General features: G+C 38.5%; 1 long non-coding RNA gene across 1 annotated transcript; it reads right to left on the minus strand.

The window, feature by feature from the left end:
• Positions 1-680: 680 nt before the first annotated feature.
• Positions 681-3,600, minus strand: LOC149239014 (uncharacterized). The gene is made up of 4 exons (XR_016245423.1): positions 3,440-3,600; positions 3,104-3,169; positions 1,018-1,167; positions 681-898 (listed from the first exon to the last, which is right to left on the minus strand). It is a non-coding gene; the product is annotated as an uncharacterized LOC149239014 (long non-coding RNA).
• Between the last annotated feature and the right edge of the window lie 13,990 nt (positions 3,601-17,590).

Genomic DNA, 17,590 nt, shown 5'->3' on the forward strand with positions numbered 1-17,590 from the left:
CGTTGGTTTAAAGCGAATTATAACCAGTCCATAAAGTATACCAATCTTTCTCTTTGTTTGTATTTTAGGAAACTTATTTAGATTCTTTAGAAACAATTACCATATTATGAAATAAAAGGCAGCGATGATGACGGGAAGCCGTAAATAACTATTTAAAACTCAAAGAAAGAAAAGCGGGAAAGCCATGCAAGTATAATATTAAAAACAGTATGACGCCCGATTATTACATTGCAGAAAGTTTCTTATTGACCCTGACCAAGAAAGAAGATTGACAGTGAATTTATATAAATATTTATAATTCAGTAACATGGATGCACAAAAGAATGTTATTCTAGCCCTTTTTCTGTAAAATTACAGCTTCTGTAATTTTATACACTTAAAAAAATTATAATATTCTATTTTTATAGACTTAAATCTATTTTAATAAATTAAAAATTAAAACACAACTAAATGAATCAATGGCAATGGCACTGTAATTTTAATCTAAATTAAAAATAATATACATTTTAATTTAAATTAACGGTACTAAACCAACAATGTGGTAAATGCCTCCAACAACCACACATAAAATAAGTAAACACATACGAAAATCAATCTGGTAAAACTGGTTAAAAATCACACATTAACAGGATACCACAATAAACTGGTTAAAACTGGTTTTATTTTCATTTTCACTGGAGTTCTCAATACACAATAAAAACCCGACACTCATAAGTGAATCTTACTGAGCAGAAAAATGGAACATACAAATATTTTATAAAAAGGGTTTTCTCAGCTACCTTTTCAACTACTGGGAATCAGCCATGAAAATCTCTTAATATTACTCAGGGAAATCTCAATAAGAATTTGGAGCATGAACGAGCGCCACCGCCAAATATTTAAAGGGGTTTACTCCTCTCTGCAATGCGAGTCAACAACAAAAACCCTGTCAATATAAACCTGACAAATTCTAATTGCATGTTAAAATTTTTAACAGACTTATGATTTGAAAAGAATCAAACGAAAATAAAACAATACCTCCATTGTTGCTTATGTAGGACATCTCACTGAATAACATCACCTGGGATTATAACCTGCATGCTTATAGCTGAAGATGGGAAGCTCAAATGAAAGGAGTCTCTATTTCTGCCACTCCTCCATTGCTGCATCAAACTATTTTACAACAAACTGTAACAAACCAAAAAACTAAAGGTTATATTTTTATGGCCAAAAATAAAAGCACATAACCAGCATTGTATATCATGTGAAATTAATTAATATTTTTACAAGGTTGTATATCATGTGAAATTAATTAACATTTTTACAAATACATTGTGAAATTAATTAGTATTATAACAATTTATATTAATGAGATTCATAACCAGCAATTGAGGATGTCAAACTAAGAAAATGGGCATATATTTCTGCAATTCCTTTTTTCTACTAAAACTTTATCCCAAAGCTTTTTTTACCCTAACCTAAATTGGAATCTAATTTTAATAACTGAAAAAACTAGCAGCAGATATATGGAACCTGGAAACTAATACATCTGAAACTAATATGGCACTAACTAATACATCTGAAACTAATATGGCACTAATAGTAGTAAACAACAGGGAAAATAAGCGGTAACAGCAATAAGTTCAGTAATAACAGCAGTAATTGAAACAATATTTCAGCACTGGCACTGATAGCAGATATCAGTGAACAGATCCAGCTTTATTTTTCAAATTGTCACCAACTCAGGATCGTACTTGGCCAACAATAGTTTCTTACAGACTACCTATAATAACTCATTCCCAAAATGACTACTCTAATACCTAAAAGCCTGTTTATAGGTAATGGTCCCCCTTTGGCTTCTGTCTTTTGCGTGTGGGATAACTAGGACTTTACGTAAATATCCATTAACTAACATAAAAGCACAACTGACTGACATAAACTTGATCTTAATATAAAGTCTGTCAACTAACAGAAAATTATAAATGAGTAATAAACTTCTAGTCACCCATAAATAACACCAATAACCAATGCTGAAGCGAGTTACCTTTAGACATTGTAAGAGTAAATAGGTGACAAAATCCTTACCAAATCAAAAAAAAATCTATCAATTGAGGATGTAAACTTGGAAAATGAGGAAATATTTTCGTTTCTTTTACAAAGATTTCTCTCCCAAAGCATGTGGTAGGAATTTGGGTTTGGCGTAAGCCTTCAAAAGGTTTAGCAAGGAGAACAAAATAGTATGGTAATTTAAGTTTGTCAACATTCACGTTTGTCTAAGATTAGAGTGAGGCAAGTTTTAGTCAGAATGCATTTTACATGTTAAATAATCACCTCCAGAAAGAGTACGTCCCACTTTTGGAATGCCTTTTGTAAATACATGGCTCTTAAAGATTTCAGGATAACTGTTGAAATTCCAACCGTCCAAACCTTAGAATTTTAACTCTCGGATTCCAAAATGGACCTCTGTATATTCAAGTTTCGTACCACTCAGGGAAATATGAATGAATTATGAAATTTGATTTCTCTTGAATAACAATGTTTCTCCATTGCATTTCATCGACACATGAAATATGAGTCTTAAACACACAAGAATGGATTTGGAAGGTATAAATTTGATTTCTCTTGAATAACACTGCGGCTCTGTTTCATTTCATTCACCCAGATAATATGGAAGTCTTACCAACAAGAGAATCGATTTAGAAGGTGGTTCGTTTACAGATACAAAGTTTCCAAGGTTCTAGAAATTGTATGTAATATGTAGCTCTTTGGAGCTAAAATTCTTATAGTAATCATGTAGCTATTTTCATGGGTCACCATTAATTGATCTAAATAGTGACTAGAAATCTCTACTAGCTGTTTTTTTTGCAGCTTGTGGCACAGACAGTTTTCCAACAATTGATGAACACAAAATTAGACTCTCAAATTTAGAAAATATATGCTCTGATTGAGGGAATACTCTTAATCATCATGCGCAGATTGCAAAAACTCAAAAAAACAGTAGGTACTCTTGATCATCATGCGCAGATTGCAAAAACTCAAAAAAACAGTAGGTACCTGCAAGTATTGCAGGATTGTGTCCAAAAACAAAGCTGTTATCTAGAAAACATGAGGGAAGATTACATACCTGCATTTACTCCAAAGAATGTATTGTGCACTGAATTTGACCGCCACTGACACCACACCAGTGAGACTGCCATGTTTTTTCAATCACAATTTCTAAAGTAAATGTTCACGCTTAATCAGCATACAGATTGCAAAAACACTCACAGTAGGTGCGCCTACAAATAGTTGCAGGACTACCTCAATTTATCAAGAAAACATACAAGGGCATATTACAAATCTGCGTGATTGAGCACCATTGACAAAGCAGCAGTAATAATGCCATACAATTTCCGGGGAAAATAAAGGAAAAGAACATTTTTGCACCTCTAGAAAGATCAATCAGAAATTGGGAACAAACCATGATTAAAAAAACAGCCACAATCCAACTCTAGAAATTGCTAGAAAACTCAGAACACAGTATTGGCCTCATGGTCGAAACCCTGGTCCAGAACCTAGAGATTATATGTCATATTATCGAAGTACCTTGATTATAAAAGAAACCAGAAGGGCGCGGCCTACATGACAACAATGACTCATAATGAGAAATCAACTTGCTCCCCTACAGATAGCACCAGAGCTGCCGCATGCAGAAAGCCCACTAGAGCTTCAGCATGCAGATAGCCATTTAATTTAATTTCTGTGGGAATATTTTTAGTGGTCCTGAGGATAGAGGGTTTAGATATATCTCAAGTTGTAACATTTTCCCTTTTAGATTGTATTAAAAAAATGTTGTCAAATTAAATTAAAATAAAATATTTTTGCTATGAAATAAGTTATGGTTTTTTGACATGTGGTATTGATAAGCCATGGTATTGGCCCATGGTATTGTAACAAAATGGATTTACAGGTTAATATCCGTGGTAAAGTGAGGATGAATAACCATGGCTAACAATCTTGTCATATTGTTATAAAATATTTTATTGTAAATAATTTATCTTTTTTGGGCTTGTGGTATTGACCGATGATATTGTAACAAAGGCTATTTTTTACAAGTTAATAATATCTACCGTAATGTGGGGGTTAATATCCATGGTTAAGAATCTTGTCATATTGTTGTAAAATATTTTGGTTGTGAAAAAAGTTATGTTTTTCGACTTGTAGTATTGATAAGCGATGGTATTGGCCCATGGTATTGTAATAAAGCCTATTCACAAGTTAATAAAAAAATCAAAATATAACAAATTAAATTTTATAATTTTTATTAATTTAACTTTTTATTATTAACTGAGATCATATTTAAATGTTTACACTCATTCCAATATCATTTTAACTTCTTCCTTTTAATTTAGAGTCTTAGGAAAAAATAACAAATTCTTATTAAAAATAAATCATTTAACCCAATTGCAGTTTATATATTTAATTTTATATTATAAATATTTCTTTTATTTTTTCTATTATAAATATTTCTTTTCTTTTTAATTTCCAGTTTAGTTTTTGGTTCCAAAAAAATATTCAGAGATTACAACATCAAATTATAGAACTATATTTTTCTCTGCATTTTCTATATCTGTGTGCAAATTCCAAAAGAAGGAAGACCATCAACATGATCTATGGATTTCATGGGATTCGAACCCCATATGGAGTTTGCATGGGAAGCTCTTATAGAAATTTTTGGGCACTGCAGCCCCAATCATAAATGTCCATAAACCAAGGGCTCCTAAGTTCCTAAAAGTGTTGTTCCAACCCCCAAAAGAACAAGGTCAGCTGATTACATCATCTCCTAGAAGTTCTCCATAAAAAACTACTCAGAACTGGTCAAAATTGGACCATCTCACCTGCTCCATGGTCAAAGTGCGTTGCATCCCACCTAAATGCACATGGGAGGTGCGATGCAGACTGAAAAGCCCTTCTATGGGGTGCGATGGCCTAGAGTGGAAAAATGGCATGGTCAATCTGCAAGGTGGAGGATCATGGAATCTTCCAGAAACTTCTCCTGTGACACTTGCCTCTCTGCATTCACCCTGGGATGAGTAAGAGATCATCAATCTCCAAGTGGAATCAAGAACTATCAGAGAGAGGACACTAATCAAATCTCAAAAGCTGACTCACCCCCCTTGTAAACATCTATATATGGATCCCTCATCCCAGAGATCCAGAGGCTGGAATGTTGTATCTTGTAAGGAAGTGCTACTGGTTTCTTGGTGTAACATCATAGTGTTGGGTGATCTAAGCTTTTCATGAGGTGAAGAAGGGCTTTCTTGCTGAGAGGATGACACTGGGTCATAACAATTGGTTGTAATCCTCTTTGCTATTCTTGATTATTAATAAAGCTATTCAAGTTTTCCTCCACAGTCTTGTATGATTGATGATATATGCATTTGTGTGGTCAATATATATCTGGTCCTATATTGTTTATGATAGTAGATCTATGTTCTTGGATAGTGTTATGCTGCTTTGATTCTACAGGTGCTCTTTGAATCTGGGTAGACGAGGAAGCGAGTGACAAAGATCTATCGGAAGGGAGAGGAATCAAGCAAGGAACCAAGCGCAAGACAGAGGTTGGTCTCCTTTGTTCCCCTCTTATCTACTTCTCATAAAGGAAAATGAAAGTGGTTTTAGTTTATTTGTTTCTAAAGTAGCTACCAGCCTTAGTGGGACTAGTAGCTCTGCATAGACACTTGATTTCCCAATAACAAAATGGCGACTCCACTGGGGAACGAATAGATTGTTTGTTTGTCTATATTTGTTTCCTTTATAAACTTACAGACGGAGCCTGAAGTCAAGCCAGCTAGCCTTCGAACTGCATTTTCTATGCAAGTGCAAAGTAGATCAATTCTACTTCAGTCTATCTCTGGGTTTTGTTTATAAACTGAACAATCGATTTACAAGCTCTCTAATTGCCCTTCTGGTGGCTCTAGTAACCTCTTTAGATCTACCCTTGTGATTTATTTACTGATTACCACTTGCTCGGCCAAAATCCCTAAACTGTGCTACAAATTGTGATCAAGAACTGGATCAAAAGTCTCGCACTGTACCATTGCACGCTCTCTTCAAGGATCTTAGTATGTATCGCACTTCCCGTGTGCTGTAGGTGGGATGCATACTGGAATCCCTGTGTAACAGGGGCGTTGATCAGAAAGGGCTAATTTTGCCTCCAGACTTTGGTTTTTTCACTCTTTTCAGCTCTATTAAGGAGTTTTGCTATCTGTAGTTAGTATACCTCTGTTGAAAACCCGCTTCCTTGCCATTATTCCGCCTCCATTGTGCAAAGAACTGTAAATGCTTTTGTGTATTATGACCCATTTTCAGTTCTCTTTTACAAAGAAGTAGTGTAATTGAACTGTTGTTTCTTGATTTGAAAGTGTCGCAAGTGTCGTTTTCGGTCATAGAAGAGAATCTGATTGTTCTTGATAGCGATTACACTGTTACTCTTGTATTTGATTTCAATTAGTATTTTTTTCAAGTGTCGAAAGCAAGTTTTCAATTCCAATGAACAAAATGTCGTCATTGTCTTCATTTTGTCTTGAAAAGAAACTTGTTAGTAATGTCGCTTTGAAAAATAATTCATATTTGTGCTTAGCTTTCTTTCTATCATTCACAAATTAAGGAGGTTGAAAACAAATATATGCATGTGCATTTGCATTTAGACTGTTTGTTGGTTTGATTTAGGATAGTGCATATAGTGTGTGCTCTCTGATCTATGTTGAAAGAATATCGTCTCTCTTTCCTTAGTAGCTAGGATTTTCATTGCAAAAAAGAAGATTAAACAATTGTTTATCATCTTAGATTGCATTTTAGGAATTGTATATCTACATCACATGGTAAACCTGAAAGGCAAATTTCTTAAGCAAGATCAATTGTAAAATAAATTTAATGAATCTAAAAATGCTTTGGAACCTAACGCACAACATTTAGAAGTCTAGGCTAGAGACGTATTTTGGCGTCGTAAAGCCTGGTAACTATTGTTTTCATTGCTGGTTGGGTGATTCCTCCACTTTGAGACGATAAGTGCCAGTACGGACTTGTGCTCCCATGTACCATTGAGTATATATTGGGAGACCAAAATAGGATTTATCCTTTATCCATAGGAAGCTGTGTCTGTCGCCCTGTCGACTGCAATGCACTGAACACAACATTCAGGAAGATTGACTGTCGTACTGTAAAAAGTATTCTGCAGTTTTGCGATTGGTTTGGTAATCCCTCTGTCTAGATTTCCAGAGTAGTCTCTTTCGTTCCTTTTCATACTCCTTAAAGGAAAAGGTACATATGAGCACTTGTCAATTTAGGCTCATTAAAAATCGAAGCCGACTAGAGTCATATTTTGTTTTTTCTCGACTCTTAAAAATTGAAAAAACAAGTTGTGTCAAAGCGTCTAAAATTCATTTAATTCGAAAACATATTTCCCCTTGACTTTTAGTCGATCGAGTAATCCGCAATCGTGGAAGAAAGTCAATTGAAACCTCGTCGTTCACGGAGGCTTACGAGTCAACCGTCTTTGTCTCCAGAACCAAAACTGTTACAAATGAAGCGAACTTGTTTAACTGGTTCCAAATACCCTAGTAAGGTTAGAACAAGTGTTCCATCACCATCGGAGACTCCGGTTACTCCAACCATTTCTGGTATCCTTGCCTTTACGCAAGAAGTTCTGCAGCCACCAAAGGATAGTAGAACTGATCCTAGTGTGAAGGTAAACACTTGTATTACTGAACCAGCTCCATCTGCAGCTGATTCGGAAGGTGTTATTCACCAAACATCTTTCGCTGCAGATTCTATACCTTCTTCGGAACCAGAAATATTTTACGGACCTGACAGTCTTCCTCTTCCACTTGGTCTGATTGCTATAAAAGAGATTGTGGAGGATCCTCCATCTAGTACTCCATCGCAATTTGAAGTCGTGATCACCCTATATCTTTCTTTATCAGAAATTAGTCTACCATTATCGGAAGCTCCTATAGAATCGCGAGGAAATCTTTTGGATATAGTAGAAATGTCTGAACAACCATCGACATCTAGGACTGTATGATTTGACACAACAACGGCAGAACTTCCTGCTATCACTCCAACAATGTTCGTTGGCATACCATCTGTCCCAACTAGCTCTCAATCGCTAGATGGGGCCCATCGAGGGGCTATTTCGACAGCATGGTCCGTTCCCGTTTGTTCATCCAGAATAATATCCGGAAACTCTTATGTTGAGTCTCTGCAAATTGATCCTTCACGGTGTCAATTTGGGCAGTCGGGTCCTCAAGGGCACACCATTCCTTTAAGTATTGGATTACCACCATATGGGGGGCAGTATACCCTTTCATTGTCTCCTCTGGGAGGAATACCATACGAGAGTTCACAACAAAATTCAGGTTATGCTGGAATTACATCTAGCGGTTGGGTGCCAATACTGCCTCAACAACTAAGAGTTGTATATTCGATGCAACAATGTTTTCCTATGTCAAATATACCAACTACACCGACTATTGTGACGGTGTCACAGGTACAAGCGTTGCCTGTTGTATGCCAACCTCAGGTTTCTTAGGTTGTAATGTAAGAGCCTCTTCTCCCTATGACCCAACCACAATTGCCAACTAGGGGAACGACACCGGCCCAAACGGGTACAATTACCCCTCATCTTGTTCAAACGGCCAGTATTGGAAAACAACACATGGCTTGACAACCATGGCTGGTGCAACATCAACAACCACAATTCCAACAAGTATACCAAGGATCTGAGCAACAAATATTTGCAAATAATGGGCAGCCGTATATTCAAAACGGTCAAAATCAACCATTCTATAATGGTTATGTCCATCAACCTTACCAAAATTACCAGCATCAAATGCATTATGCTGGTATGCAAAGACCAACTGCTTAGGCAATTCCATCTTACCCTGGGTATGCTTCGCAAAACCTAAATCAATAGTTACCCTTCGTGGCGACTTTAGAGTTACCAGATCTAAATCGGTTAACGAACGATCCAATTGCTTACACCCTTTGGTGGCCAGTGATTCTGCATAAACATTCGTCAGATATTCCTAAATTTAATGGGAATCTGGGTGAAGACCCGTCGAATCATGTGATGACATCCCATGTGTGGCATTCATAAAACACCCTAAACGATGATTCGATTAGGCTTCGCCCTTTTCAGAGAACGTTAACTGGTCCGGCAGCAAAATGGTATATTGAATTACCTAGAGCTTCGTTTGATAACTTCAGTGCCCTAGCCACACCCTTTTTAACCCATTTTCAGTTACCCATAAGGTATGAAATGGGAACAAAACTTCTTACCAATTTCAAGCAAGCGACGGCCACTCACATATCCGATCATATTCATGAGTGGCGACATTGTCGTGGAATGGTAAAAACGTATGTTCCTGATCATATTTTATCTGAATCGTTTATTAAGTCATTATTACCTTCCATTACAGAAGATGTGGCAAAGGGAGGAGTCGTCACTGAAGAGCAAGTTATTGCTCGTGCACAATATTTAGACTTGATTTATACTCAGTCTGGCATGCTCTACGATAAAATCCCTGACACTCCCAAGCCGGAATTTTCCATTCCTCCTCCTCCTAAATCGAACAATGACTCTCATGCCGGCGATGGCATGATTGGTATGATAGACACGAAATCAACAAAGGCTACATCTAAAAAGGCCCGTAAGATTTCTAGTCAAAATGCAAAAGAAGAACTTCTCGCCTCGAAAGTAAATGCCATCTCAACTGACAAAGGCAAAGAAACCAAGCAACCAGGAGGCAAGAAGAAAAACAAAGGGAAGAAGAAGAAACAGGAGGAATCATCACCTGAAAAATCTTCTGCAAACCATTCTGGAGATAAGAAACCAAATCGTCCATGTCTTATATGTGATGAGGATCATTGAACAAGGGATTGTCCATACAAAGCTGAGCTTAGAAAATTCTTCAAGAATTCGAAAACCTCGGCGGTATTAACTTATCCGTTTCCAAATCCAGGAACAAATATGGTTGCAAGTGATAATGCTTCCTGGTCCCAAGTGTTGATGTTGTCCGTTTTGAAACAACAAAATGATGCTTTGATAACCACAAGGAATAAAGATTACGGGAATCCACAGCTATCAAACAACAAGGATAAATATCAACCTAGTACTTTGACAACAACTTCAACAGAAGTTGCACCACCCATCATTCTAGAGCTAACAATAAAACCGCCAAAGGGAGTAGTACACAAGTTGACATTTAATCCTCGTGCCAGAGCAGCACATCATTATAATATAGTGGAAGATCTGGCCCAATCGCCATCCGCTATGTTGACACTTGAGGTACTGCAAAATTGCCCTTCCCAAAAGCAGGCTTTATTATCAGCAATAGGTGGGATTGACGCGAAGAATTCTAATCTTCTGTCGTTTAATCACAAAGGATATGATCCTCAGTTACCAGCTCAACTAGCTTTCCTCATTCAAGTGAAAGCCCTCAACAAAACTGTTCATCGAACAATTATTGATGAGAGGGCATCTACATGTATTATGTCGATGAGTTGCTGGAAAACTTTAGGATCTCCAACCTTGTCGCGATCTTCGACAAAAATAAAAGCATTTGATGGATGAACATATACCCCATATGGGATTCTAAGTAACTTGCAAGTTGAACTGGGGGGGGAAATAGTAGAAATAGATGTTAATGTAATCGATGGAAACCTCGATTACAACATCCTACCGGGAAGGCCCTGGATATATGCTATGGTTGTAGTTGTGTCGACCTATTTTAGGAAGATTGCATTTCCTTTTCAAGGAGGAATTACAATCGTCGACCAACAAATATTTCTCCCGAATAGTTCCCAAGTTACGGGAAGCATTATGATCCATGGAAGCCCCGATGATCCATGGAAGCCCCCATTCACTTCAAAATATCGGAGCAGGCCTACTAAAAGACCCTATATTAATGGGGACTTTTGCCGTCCCGCCTCCAATCAATCTGGCTGAAGTGGCGGCGGTAGGAATCTGCAATATGATATCTTCTATTCAAAATATCTCAGAAAATGATATTAACATGGATCATCTGCAGGTATTACCTCCAAGCCCAATAGAAATATTGTAGCAATCAATGATTTTGGCATGGGAGGAAGACCCGAATCAACGCACATCAAGCGTTTGGATAGACAGGTCTAAGGAATATGGCACCCCTTCAGATCCTTGGTCGCAATTGCATTACACCGACGAAGGAATTGTTCAGTCAATGACACTTGACGGGGCGCCATGGGAAAATTACCACCATCGTTACCATCTTTCGGATTGTCAAGAAGATACTCCTGCTGACCTTCATCATCCTTCAGTTTTTGATTTCCTATCAAATACTGTAAACACGGTGGATTCCGAGCGAAACTTGTCCAATATCAAAGAGACTATCGCCATAAATATTTCGACCAAAACAGATGCTGTAGAGAATATTTATGTTGGCAAACGTTGTTCTCCTTTAGAACTAGAAATATATAACGCTCTTTTTTGTGAACTCAGAGATGTCTTTGCTTGGACGAGTGATGAAATGCCAGGCATTGACTCGAATATAGTTGAACACGAAATCAAGATATATCCAAATGTCAAACCAGTACGACAATGGCTACAGCAGGTGCACCCCAAGAAAGTCGCTGCCATCAAGGCAGAAGTTGAGAAACTTCTCCATGCTAGTTTTATCTACCCAGTTCCTCTAACCGATTGGGTATCAAACATTTTTCCTGTAATGAAAAAAAGGAACTATTAGAGTGTGCGTTGATTATAGGGATGTAAATTAAGCTTGTCCAAAAGACAACTACCCCACACCCTTTATTGACAAGATAATTGATGAATGCACTAGATGTGAAATCTTTTCATTTATGGATGGATTCTCCAGGTATAATCAAATAAATATCTGCCCACAGGACCAGTCAAAGACTGCATTTATTTGTCCGTGGGGCACATTTACATATCGCAAATTACCCTTTGGTTTAAAGAACACAGGGGAAACATTTCAGAGGGCAATGAATTATGCCTTCCATGACATCAAAAACATCGTTCAACCATATCTCGACGATCTTCCGGCTCATTCGCGAAAGCAGATCGATCATCCGCAGCATTTGAGAGCGATATTTCTACGTTGCCGACACTACAAGATACAACTCAACCCACACAAATGTGTGTTATGTGTCAATTCTGGTCGTTTTCTTGGCTTTGTAGTCTTGAAGGATGGGATCTGTCTCAGCACTTGTAAGGTTCAAGTAATCATAAATTTGCCTCAACCTTCAAATTTGCTTCAGATTTAGAAACTCCAAGGGAAAGCAAACTTTCTAAGGAGGTTCATTCCAAATTACGCCGAACTAGCCAAAGGTTATACGCGTCTATTGAAAAAAGAAGTACCCTTCATATGGGATCAGGTCGTGCAAGCTTCCTTTGATGCTTTAAAGGAATCACTAATGAAAGCATCATTAATGTACGCTCCTGATTATCAAAAAGACTTTAGCCCGTATCTGGCTGTAGCGGATACAACCATCGCAATGGTTTTAATTCAAGAAGACAATGGAATTGAACACCCCATATATTATTTGAGTAGAAACTTAAATGATACAGAAAGCAAGTATTCCTATGTTCAAAAGCTGGCTCTTACAGCCATTCAAGCAATACAGATATTTCGACACTATGTCCTCTTTCGAAAAAATACCATTTTGTTAGATTGCAACCACATAACTTATATATTGTCGCGATAGTTGTTGGGGAGAAAATATTCAAAATGGATAGCAATTCTTCAATAGTTTGATCTGGAATTTGTAAAATACAAATCAAAGAAATCCCTGGTTTTCGCGGAATTACTATGCGATCTCCCATCGTCGTCCAACGATGAAACATCCGAAGAAACCATCGTGGATGAATCTTTGTTTCTGATATCCTCAAGTAATCCATGGTATGGAGATATAATCATCTATCTCCAAACCCAAGAATATAGGTCTAATACCTCTTTCTCGGAACAAAAACGTATTCGATACCAATCAAAAGACTACATGATCGTCGGTGATACACTTTACCGTCGTGGTGTCGATACAGTTTTGAGGAGGTGCCTCACCCATGAGGAGGCCGAAAAAGTCCTGAATGATTGCCATTCAGGCGCGCGTTGGGGGCATCAATCTGGTTACGCTACGGCGCAAAATTTTTTACGAGTAGGATAATTCTGGCCAACAATGTTCAAATATTGCATAACCGCAATCAGAAGTTGCCATGCATGTCAAATTTTCGATAGCAAAACCAGAAAACCACCCGCACCCCTGCAACCGATAGTTGTTGTTGGGGCATTCGCCAAATGGGGCATTGATTTCATGACATGTAACCCCACCACGACTGGGGGGCATGGGTATATCATAGTCACAGTAGACTATTTTACCAAATGGGCCGAGGCGATGCCTACATTAGATAACACGGTGAAATAGCTGCCCTTTTCTTTTTCAATCATGTAGTCGCCAGATTCGGCGTTCCACGGGCTATAGTCACAGATCATGGATCGCTTTTTGCAATCACATGATGGTCGAATTGGCTGCCAAATTGGGGTTGTCCACACTATCGATTGGTCAAGCCGACACCTTCCCTGGCTGTCGACTAACCTCACGATCCATTCATTCAGCTCAGAAGGAAAGGATGCAAAGAAAATCTCATGGATTTCCATATACACGTAGCACTCCGACCACTTTTCCTCAGATACTTGCGGAATTCTGTTTTCTTGTGTCGCAAACTCGTGAATCTTATTGTCCAACCACTCTTCAATTTCCTTCTTTGTTGGGTTCCAGTGGTACGACATCAGACATCCCTTATGCAGATCTCGGTCCCGACAACGGAATTAGTGGGGCCTGACCTAGGTTCAAAAGTGATTTAGCTAAGCAAATCCTAGTGCTACTGGCCCTTTTGACAATAGTCCGTGGAGCGCGGACTGAGGTCTTGCCCGAAGTAGTATGGGAGGGTGCTAGAACTAGGTTTCTGCACCCTGGGGATGTCTAATATGAGGTGATTAGTATGCAGCCCAACCTTCGCACTTACTGTGCTATGCGCACCCACGGGCACCCCGCAACCTGCGATACTGTCTTTGCGCAGTTATAGCCATAGCGCAGCTCGTGTTGTTTACCCAAGTCTTCCTTAATTAGTCTTTGTTAGCTGATTACTTAGATTAAATTCACATATAAGCATTCATACAAGTATTTATCAATTGCGCGCAGTAAGTAAATAGAGTAAAAGTAATGCATAACATCAAAATATGGATCCAAGAACAGATGTGTAGAGTAAACTTCTCTTTATTAACTTTCAATCCCAAGTATAGACCTGACTCCGCCCTACGCACTCAGCTGCAGGGGTCCGTGCACTCAACTGCACAGCCTCTTCTACTACTATGACCCAGTTCACTTTAGATTCCACTCTATGCTCTAACCATGCCTTCGTTATCTCTATCTATCATCAACTACCCTTTTAAACTTAGAGCCTCACTCTATTTATACGATCCCATGGTCCGTAGACCATGGGTAGGCCGACACAACTTTACATTAAAGTACAATATTTTAGGGCGGACAACCCTATGACTCATCCTAGACTTCGCGTTCTGCGCCTGCAATTCGCGGAGTCTTACAATACAATTGACCAAAACTTGGGCTTTGAGCCCCAAAAAATGCTACGGGGGATCCCATGCCCAACACATTGAAAGGAACATAATGAAAAATCATGCTAGTAGTCCCGGTTTTGGGATCTAGGGGAAAATCTCTATGTATATGTGTTTTATGCGTTATTCTCTCGCATTGTTTATTTTCTGTATCTTAGAATTCGTATGTACGTAATTTTATTTTTCCGTGAAGCTTTTGCACTTCATAATCGAGTGTGTCCATCCTTGCAACACCAAGCACCCAATAACAACTTAGAGGATTAGGACTAAGCATGGAGTTTTGGTGTTTGGAATAGATTTGCAAGTAATTTTATAGCAGCTACACATTGATTTAGGAACAATTTCTTTAAGGATATTTTTTCACATTTATTTGGTTTTAACAATTTCTTACAAATTAGGAATAACTTTCTAGATAAATAACTACCTCCATCTATTTACCTAAAATCATAATAACTAAATATGATCATACAAATGAGACAAGTGGGAGTTATATAATCCAACACTCCCCATTAAAAACGACTTGTTTTAATCTTAATCTTCATCAAAGGTCTTCACCAATATGAACTATATAACCCTTGATCACCAAAGCCTACCTTTCGTCCAATTTGACACTTTCACTTTGTACGTTGATTATGCAGACATCACCAAATTGTTGACATCCTTATAAAAAACAACCATACATTGAAATGCACGAATACCTAAGTGTTTCAATAATCTATTTACTTCATGTACATGGTTCATTTACCTTCTTGAGGAAGTCCCCGTAAATGTTAGATTTTACCTACTAGATTCTACAACCAACAACAATATCCACTCATAGAGCATCCAACTAACACAAGGAAAGACCAGGGTTTGCATCACTTTTGGGGATCCTTGTGGCTTTGTGTTTTGACGGTGTTCTTCTTTATGTAATTTGTGAGTTCACTGATATTTATGTGTACCATTTCCTTTCTCTTTTGCTTCTGAAATTAAACAAATGAGTGACAAAGGTAGAATTCATTAGCTTGTTGTGCTCTGCCTTATAGTTTTGTTTAATTTTCAATGTTTTCTCCAGTTTGAAGAGGATTCTTGATACCCTCTCGCCCTCTTCAGCTTCTCACCAGTCTGAGCCCTCCATCTTTACAAATCAAAGCATCAAAACGATTTCCTTTCTTACCCCAATCAGAACTCTGCAAAACTGGCCTTCATCCCCGGACCTAAATTTGCCTTTCCCTTGATTCCAACAAAACCCCCAAAAAATCAAATCAAATCCTTGCATTTCATACCTAGCCTAAAATTAGTTTTTATTTCAGTCATCTCAAGCCCCATCGATTATATTTTGCTGACATTGGCCTAGAGAGAGCTCTCTCCTGTCCTCGTAGGGCTAGCTACGAGGCTGAGCGTGGTTTCATGTTGGTCCTGGATCCTACCTTTTCAGCCTGAGGTAAATCTAGGCTCTAACACTGCGAAAATTCAAGTTTTCAAAATTAAAGAGATCTGTAATTGTCTGCATCTTTCGAACATTACTCTCAACGGACTGGTATGCCTCTTCAGCAGGATGTATACTATCCAGTCATCCATGTAGACTTCTAGGAAATTATGAATGTAGTCTGGGAAAGTTGCTATTACAATCCTTGAAAAGACTGTTGGTGAATTCTTTAATCCAAATGGCATTACATTGTACGCATACGACCCCCACTTCATCATGAATCTTGTTTTCCTTTTATCTTCTTCGGCTATTCGGACCTGATGGTAGCCTGAGAATCCATATGTGAATGAGTAATCCTCATTCCCCACAACATTGTTTAAGACTTCGTCACTGAAAGGCATGGGGAACGGGTCATGCACACATGCATTGTTCAAGCTTCTATAGTCGACGCATACTCTAATCTTGGTCGCATCCTTCTTGTTTTGAATCACTATAAGGCTTATCCAGTCAGCTTCATCGACCGGAAAAATGATTCCTGCATCCAACATTTTATCAATATCCCATTTAACTTTCTTTTTGACCATCGAGTTCAGTTGGTATGGTCTGTGCTTCATTGGTCAGACTCCTAGCTTCAGAACAATTTTCATCTCTCCCAAGTTACCTTTTATCCCCTTGAGTTCGGCTACCGAAGCTGGGAACAAGTCCTGGTATTCTTGTAGTAAATAAAAAAATTATTTAGTGGTGTGTTCATCCCTATAGTCTCCCACTGATGCTATCTTGGGTTTATCCTCCGTCCCTACATTCTGCTTTCTCAGCTTCACTAGTAGGAGATGGGCGCCTTCCGTTGAGGGACTCTCCCGGATCCCCCTTTCTCCCTCTGTTTCTTCAATGGCTAGGTGTCTAAGCCCTTCCAATCTGTCTTCTTCTAGTTCTGCATCGATTCTGTCGCAGGTCACAAATCCTGGAGATTCCATGTCAAATAAGCATTGCAGGAAGTTTTCTTTGTGCTCCCCTTCAACTAGCGTCTCCGGGGCGAACAAAAATCCTTTCATCGCTTGATGTTCTTATGTCATTTGTGCTTCACTATCCTTGAATGAGAAATCACTAATGAACTGTGTTTGCAAGGCATCCCAAGCAGCTGCTTGTCATTGTATTTCTTCATGGATGTACCATGCCCAGGGGATGGTACTTAGGGTGTGTATAAAAGCATGCACCCACATGTTCCTTGGCAACCCTCGACTTTCCTAGTTGGTCGTGCACCCTTTGACATGTTCCTCAGGACTTGAATTCCTTGTGTAGTCCTTTTGGTCTGGTGGCCACTCTTCTTTCTTGTTGAACCTTTCCTTCATTTCTCGCTTTTCATCCTTCCAGTCTTTCAATACCTGGCAGTGTGCTTTCCACCATCTTGCCGGTGTTGCCATGAGCGCAATGTCTAGAAAGGGAATTCTCTGGTCTTTCGGTACATCTTAGTCCATCCTGTCCAGGAACTGATCTATCGGTTCAAGGCCACAGTACTTTGGGATGTCATCCTTTC

Source organism: Pinus tabuliformis, chromosome 8 (assembly GCF_031772625.1).
Source record: "Pinus tabuliformis cultivar Carrire ecotype Pingquan chromosome 8, CPIR1, whole genome shotgun sequence".
NCBI lineage: Eukaryota > Viridiplantae > Streptophyta > Pinopsida > Pinales > Pinaceae > Pinus > Pinus tabuliformis.